This window comes from Triticum dicoccoides, chromosome 7A, assembly GCF_002162155.2.
Source record: "Triticum dicoccoides isolate Atlit2015 ecotype Zavitan chromosome 7A, WEW_v2.0, whole genome shotgun sequence".
Lineage (NCBI taxonomy): Eukaryota > Viridiplantae > Streptophyta > Magnoliopsida > Poales > Poaceae > Triticum > Triticum dicoccoides.
Genome location: NC_041392.1, coordinates 701944455 through 701952530, shown reverse-complemented (window position 1 = coordinate 701952530; position 8076 = coordinate 701944455). Strand labels below are relative to the sequence as shown.

Sequence of the window (8076 nt, the reverse complement as noted above, 5' to 3'; positions counted from 1 at the left end):
AAACACGGCTCAAATTTAACGCAAACATCGGCGAGTTCGTTCAAATTTAAACATATTTTACAAAAAAAAGAAAAAAAACTAGCACGGGCTGCCCCCGCCGTCTCCATCGCCGCTCCTCGCCGTCTACCTCGCCGCTCGCCGCCCGCCGCCCGCCTTTGCAGTTCTACATGCCGAGGAGGCTGTAGAACCGCGTGTAGTCGCCGCTGTCGTCGTCGTCATCGTCGTCGTCGCTATCGAGGACCACGATGACGTGCTCGTCCTCGCGCCCACGCTTGCGGGCTGCGATCTCCTCTAGGGCCCGGCGCTGCCGGACCATCTCGTCGCGGAGGTAGTCATCCCGCGCCCACCGCAGGGCGTCCTCGTCGGAGAAGTCGTGCCGGGCTATCTTCTCGTACTCCGCGGGAAGGCCGGGCTCCGGCTTGGGCTCGACAAGGACGAAGCGACTGGTGGGGGGCGGAGTCGCCGATGCGGACGCCGGAGCTGCGGGTACGCGCGCTGACAGGCGTGTCCTGGGGCTCCGGCTTGACGGGGCGGAGGCAGGGAGAGCCCGACGAGCGGCCGGACGAGGAGGAAGACGCCTCGGGCTGCTCCATGCGCCTCGGCGTCCAGGAGCTTCCACGGCGACGTGAAAAGGACGGGGGAGCGGGGTACTCGAGGCGCGGCGTGTTGCCGCCCTCGATGTACTCGAGGACGGCCTCCTACGTGCGGCCGGGCACGCCCCACCACCGGCGCCGGCCCTCGGAGTTGAGCCTGCCGGAGGGCACGACGCCGTTGGTGGCCTCGAGCTGCTCGGCGTGACGGCGGCGGAAGTAGAGCTCCCAGAGCGGGCTGTTGGGGACGTCCCGTGGCCCCTTCCTCGCCACCTGCGGCAGGAACGCGCAGATACGTGCGATCTCCGCACGCCGCGCCGCCCCGGTGGGTGGTGGTGGCATCGGCACGCCGCTGGCGCTGATCCTCCAAGCCTCGGGCACCCGCATGTCCGGCGGGACCGGGTACTCGGCCTCGAAAAGGAGGCGAGCCTCGTCCTCGTGAAGATGGCGGCGCCCGAAGCCATTCGCCGCCGCGCCGTCCCCTGGAAAGCGCTCGGCCATTCTTCTGAACTAGACGGGGAGAGGAGGAAGGGGGGAGAAATGGGCGCGTCGGCGGTGGAGTATTTGTGCGTGTCTCCGGCGCGCTGGCGGTCGGCTTATATAGGCGAAGGCGCTGCGTGGTAGGCTTGGCCGGCGCATTACGCGTGCCGTGATGGCGTGGCAGCCGTGGGGACACGCGTCGCCCGGCCTTCACTGCGCCGCCCGTGAGGCATCAATGGAGGCTGACCGGCGCGGCAGCGCGCGCAGCTTTGGCATTGATTCGCCGCGGGAAACGAGACGATGAGGACGGTGAAACGACGAGAAGAGAGTCGAGTCGCTGACGCGGCTGGCCCGTGGCTCTTTGCGAAAAAAGATTCGCCCGACGCCCCCGAGCGACCCCAGCGCGCCGGATTCGGGTTGGGTCCGCCGGCGCCAATTTCGGCCCGAGCCGGCGAAAACTAGGCCCTTGAAGGTGCGACTGGACTGATTTTTTGGCGCCGGCGGCTGAAAAATCGTCTGGGAGGCCTTATTGGGGGCGCAGTGGGAGATGCTCTTAGTTGGTCAGCACTTGGACTGGGATGCCAGTCACAGTCAGTCTTTGTGTCACAAAAACAGCGCGAGCAATAGAGCTGCTGGGCACGAACCGAACGCAGCTTTGCTTGATCCAGACATAGGTACCTGAACATATCTATAACGTATCTGAACGTCCCTGAAGCAAAGCAGCTTTGCTTGATTCAATATCTTGGAATCATCAACTGTTTGTCTCTCAGTCAAAGAAACACCTGAAAGTTGACCATCAATCAGCGCTCAAGCATCTAATTTGCTAAGTTTTACTACTAGCTTTTACAGGCATTTGCTTTGACCAAAAAAGAAAAAAAACTAGCTGGAAGCAAACTCAAAATGGACTGAGCCATCCTGAAGCCTCAACACCACCGAAAAGATGAATGAGATTTAGGTTCAGGGTGAAACTGTCTTCCCCATATCAACTAGGGAAGTCCACGATTTGTAATAACAGAAACCATCAGTTGAGCTACTGCTAACGAAATAAAATCAGTGAAAAATGAGCCAACAGCACTGAAGCTCTGCGCCATGGATCAGACGGAGTCTCTGAGAATTCTGCGCCGAGTCTCTGAGAAAGTTGGACGGTACCAATATGCCTCCCAGTTTATCGGCGGTAGAAGCTGCCCCCACTGCTGTTCAAAATCTTGGAATCGTCGACCGCCAGTGTCTCGGTCAAGGAGAACATCTCAAGGCTCAAGGTTACCATCACAGACTAGCTCGTCAACCAACTAACATGCCCCCACTACTGACGGCGGCATTCTGAAGCAGTAACACTACCGAATAGCTGAATGAGATTCCGGTTCAGGGTGACAGACAAGTTGTCTTCCCCATACCATAGATTACCCATCAGCTCATCAGGCATCTAGCTTGCTCATATATTTACCTTACAAGCATTTGCTTTCGCCGAAAACTAGTAGTAGAAAGCAACCTCAAGATGGAGATAACTGTCCATTATTACTGACGGCAGCATCCTGAAGCATTAACACTACTGAAGAAATGAACGAGATTCCACCTCAGGGGGACAAGCTGTCTTTCCTACATCAGGCAGGGAAGTCCAAATGATCAGGTATTTAAAATTCTGGATAAAACAGTGAGCATGTAGGAGATGGGAGCTTCCATGTGGGGTAGCACATTATAAGATATACTAGATCGTCGAATGCGCGCGTTGCTGCGCCAATCCATTTTGGCAATATAAAATTAATGATTGATGCAGTTATATGCAAGAGTAGTATTTTGATTGCGTGATATAAATATGAAAACAAATTCAAGGGTATTAGTTTTAATCATGTGATATAATTATCACGCCCATGAATCATGGTTTTTGACCAGTGTTTTGTCACCTGAATATGTTGATTAATATTTTTTGTATGAATATGTTAGATGGTAAGAAGGTTGGTAAGTTTCAATTTTGTAAAAGAATGGCAAGGGTTCTAAACCATGGGAGGGACAGGAATCAAGAGAGGCAAGGGAAAAAATGTTGGCACTCAAATACTTTATGGATAACTACAACAGCTATGCGGTATACATGAGGAGCGAGCACAAGTAGTATCCAGTACTGGTGAATAATTCTGAAGAATTAATATTGCAAAAAACTACCACCAAGATGTGCTCAAACTTGAGCACTTTAAATTAACAAGTGGATGGAAGTTTCTCAATATATCGATGTCTCAGTTTTACAAAAGAAGGCAACTGCATATATTAGAAATTTGATCTCTAGCCTACATGTTGTATAGTAGCAACAACCATTGTACGCCATGAATTAAAAAAATGTATAATCTTTTTAATGATGTATGGTTCAATCTTTTTAATGATGTAGGATTCATTCCTTGTTAACATACATCAGGTGAACCAATCTTATGAAATAGAATATTTACTGGGGAAACATATGATTCATGAGTGTTCAAAGGTGAATCTGACAAATGCATAATCAAGATAGTTATTTTGAAGGATAAAAGGATGAAGTATATTAACATAGATCAACTTGGATAAGATACCTACATGGATGAGCCTTGAAAGGGACTTGCGCATTACAGATTGTTCTCCTGGAGAGAGAAAGAGGCAAACACGAAGCGGCCGACAACCACAACAGGATGGGATGGTTTTGTTGTTAGACCCTGCCCACCACAGAGGCACATAGCTCTCTCTCCCTTATGGCTGCCATTAGGCGATAATAGGTGTGAGAAACAAAAGAACAAGATAAGAACTCTTGGAAAAGAACAACAAACATTTGTTGCTCCTGTTGCCTACTGTATTCTAATCAATACGATTATTGGCCCAACATTAAATGATCTCGTTGGCAATAGAAGTTTTAGCAGGATAAAAAGTATGAAGCAAGCAAGTGGCCATAAACTGTAACCTTGATATAATAAATAATATTTGACAACTGTGGAATTTCATACTTCGATTTCCCCCAAAGTGATATAGTACTCGATAGTTCCAGCTGTGAACCCTTCCCTGCAGTCTCATCCCAAGGAAAAAGAACCAACTTTAAGGATACATGCAAATATAAAGGAGCAGAAGATATATAACCAATTGGTACACATGAAAAATAAATATTGGACCAAAAAAACACAATGATGTCTAGCTTCAAGAGGTAAATAACTATGATAATGTTATTTACATGCTACTTTTGTATTTATATCCCATCTCGCATCGAGGTGATCTCCTCGGATATGAAGGACTCTTCCTTGAACAACACAGTACAATATATGCAGTTTAGAATTCATATGGAATATAAAATTAAATAAATTTGAATTAGAAAGTGAAAAGTGAATACTGCACTTCTAATATTATGTCGAAATTTGACTGGTCCATCAAATATACAGTTTTTGACTGAACTATACTGTTTTGGGACACTTCCCTGAATATTACTGGTACAGTACATCATTCCTTCTCACTATGTTTCTATATAGAAATTTGGAGCTGCCATTGTACCGACATTATCATTGCATTGATTCCTTTCAATTAATTCTTCCTAAATACCCACTCCCTGCCTATATATCCATCGGGACAAAAAAGTAAATGATACTGAAAAATCAACAGTAACATCAGAGATAGCAGAGATAAGAAGTGAGGGAAGAGAGCCCATCAAATATACAGTTTCAGACTGAACTATACTGTTTTGAGACACTTCCCTGAATATTACTTGTACAGTACGTCATTCATTCTCAATTTGTTTCTCTAGAAATTTGAAGTTGCCATTGTACTCACATTATCATTGCATCGATTCTTTTCAACTAGATCGGGATCGCGCCGTGGCGCGAGGGTGCCGGTCCAAACGTTTGTATGCACATAAGAAGAAGCTACTTAACAATGCATGAACATAGAAAGCATGTTTCACGATAGGTTAGCACCAAATATCTTAGGCATAGAAGATACGACAACACATGCTTAAAGACAATTTACAACTATGCATAGATAACTTTAAGTTTTAGGCATAACGTAGACGTTTAGGCATAGAAGATACGACAACACGTCGCTTACAGACGTTTTAGGCATAGAAGATATGGCAACACGTCGCTTACAGACAATTTACAACATGGGCCTTGCCGTCCTCATGAACAACGCGTTCATACTGAGCCGGTGCTAGTCCAAGGTGTGCCAGGAGCATGCCAAGAACTGCCGTGTGTGGGATCCTAAACACTCGCTGGGTGTCCTGCAGTTCCCAATAACATAAAACATAAGGCCTTGGGGAATTGCCCAAAACAATTGCATTACAACATGGAGGAATCAGAGAAATCAGTTGCGGACAAAAGCAACCATAGTGATAAAAAAGATATGCCAAGCCTATCGTTTAATCAGGATTTTGTTTAGGATGTGCCAAGCATTTAAAAAAACAGACTGAATGAGGATTTTGTTGCAAACAGACTGAATGATGGAATGAGAAGAGGAATATATTCATGAAATGAAGCAAGAGAGATAAAGCTGAAAGGAGAGAAGTGCAGAGCTTGCAGGTGAAAAACATCATATAAAATGTATAATCACCAATCAGGCAATTTCAAGATATCATGACTTATTGCTGTGATTAAAACAAAGCTAGTTGATGAATGACTGGAATCAGCTATTTCACCGAATAAATATATTCATGGCGTAGTTTTATTGAATTCATGCTCCAACTCATCCAAAAGTCCGAATTGATGGAGGGAGGCGGGCAATATATTTCAACACTCCCCCTCACATCTAGGCTATTTTAGTCCTTAGACGTGGGATCGATGTAGGCCGCGGAATCATTTTATTTAATACTGCGTTGGCGGGGTCTTGAACTCAAGATCTCTTGGCTCTGATACCATATTGAATTTGTGCACCGACCAACTCATCCAAAAATCCGAACTGATGGAGGGAGGCGGGCAATATATTTTAACAAGTTTCAGTTTTGTGCCATGAAGAGAGGTCGTCGAGTGTGATATCCAGAACAGAGATGGCCATATATATGAAGAAAACAAACTCTCTAAGGAACACATGCAGGTAGGTATTTTTTCCTGCATTCTATTGCTTCTACCTGAATCTCAAGGTATACAGTGACAGCCACGATTAACAGAATTAAGCAACAATGACATGCTCTCTGATTTCAATGTAACATGTTTCAATTCCTCTATAACCCCTGTGTTTTATCAAAACAAGCGCACAAACAAGATAATCATCGAAACAATATTATGTTCTCAGCAAGGCTATGTGCATTCTTCTCAAGTCTGAGATATGCACGTACAGTGGTCTTAGATCAATTGATAATCACCAGAACTAACTACAATACATAGTCTGTGAATCAAAAGTGAGAAAATACCAGGAAAATGATTTATGTAGTTGCAGGAGCTCAGGGGAAAGGAGAGTAGGCAGACCTGCTTGCTGGAGCTCCTTGATGTTAGAATTCAAACTGTATAGAGATAGGACTCTGTTTAACTTGTGTTCTCCCTCTATCTCTTCTTCTCTCCCGTATCTTCTGTAATCTCTCGATCTCTCTTGTAGATCGCAACTTGTACGCCAAGGCTATTTCCATATATATATCAATGCGGCCCGAGACAAAGGGTTCAACGCTTCCAACCTATTTTACATGGTAGTCAGAGCCTCTTCCTCATGGATTAAAGATCGCATCTAGCTACCTCCCAAATATCGCATCAAGCTTCCTCCCTCGACCGAGATCATGTCCACCACCGCCGCTGCATCGCTGTCCGGCACCTCGGGCGCGCTCACCACCTTGTCCTCCACCTTCGCACCGTCCTCGTCCAGCACCACCGCAGGGTCTCTTGGATCGCCACCACAAGAGAAGCTCACGAGGGGAAACTTCCTCTTATGGAAGGCCATTGTGCTGCCTCAGATTAAAGGCGCCCAGATGGAACACCACCTCGACGGGACGAGCCCGCCACCGCCGGCCATCCTCACCGTTACCAAGGACGGCAAGGAAGAACAAGTCTTCAACTATGCCCGACCTCTCTGGTACGCACAACAGCAGCAGCTTCAAGGGTATTTGATGGGATCTCTCTCCCGCGATATCCTTGCATAGGTCGTGACATTACAGACGCCGGCCGAAGTTTGGAGCGCCATCCACGCCATGTTCGCCGCTCAGAGCCAAGCCCAAGCCATCAATACCCGCATCGAGCTCACTAACATAAAAAAGGTAACATGACCATGGCTGAATATCTTGGCAGGACCAAAAGCCTCACCGATGAAGTCGCGAGCACTACCGCGGCTCTCTGCGATCCAGAAATCGTCTCCAAGATCCTCGCTGGCTTGGACATGGAGTACAATCCGGTCGTGTCTGCCCTTGCTGCTCGGGTGGAACCCATCACCATCCAGGAGTTGTACAATCAGCTACTGAGCTTCGACGCCCGCCTCACCCTCCTTCATGGCGGCGATCTTCGGCAGTCATCTATCAACTCTGCTGCTCGTGGGCGCGGTCGTGGGCGCGGTCACCAAGGGCAGAACCGCGGCGGTGGCCGCGGATGCGGCACTCCTCAGGGCGACGGCGCTCGCTCTGGTGGGAGCTACGGCAACGGGGGCGGCTACAACAACTCCACTAGCAGTGGCGGCGGCTTCAACTCCAACAACAGCCGTCGGCCTCCCGCCTCGCGTCCTCGCCCCCGTTGCCAACTCTGCAAGAAATCTGGCCATGAGGTCATGGATTGCTGGCATCGCTTCGACGACAATTTTGTCCCTGACGCTCGCCATGTTGCTGCAGCCATGCGCGAACAAGGAGGAGATGGTGTCTGGTACGTTGATTCCGGTGCCACCGACCATGTCACTAATGAACTAGAGCAACTTGCTCTTCGTGAGAAGTACCATGGCGCTGATCAGATCCATACTGCCAGTGGAGGAGATATGGACATTTGCCACACTGGTCAAGCTTCAATTAATTCCCCTAGTCTTAAACGTGATCTCGTCCTTAAGGATGTTCTTCATGTCCCACAAGCTAATAAAAATCTTGCATCCATGTCTCGTCTAGCCACCGATA

The 8076-nt window shown here is 48.0% G+C and overlaps 1 pseudogene; it reads left to right on the top strand.

Moving 5' to 3' along the window:
• The first annotated feature begins 7313 nt into the window (after positions 1–7313).
• On the top strand, positions 7314–7452 carry LOC119334895 (annotated as a pseudogene).
• Positions 7453–8076: the final 624 nt, after the last annotated feature.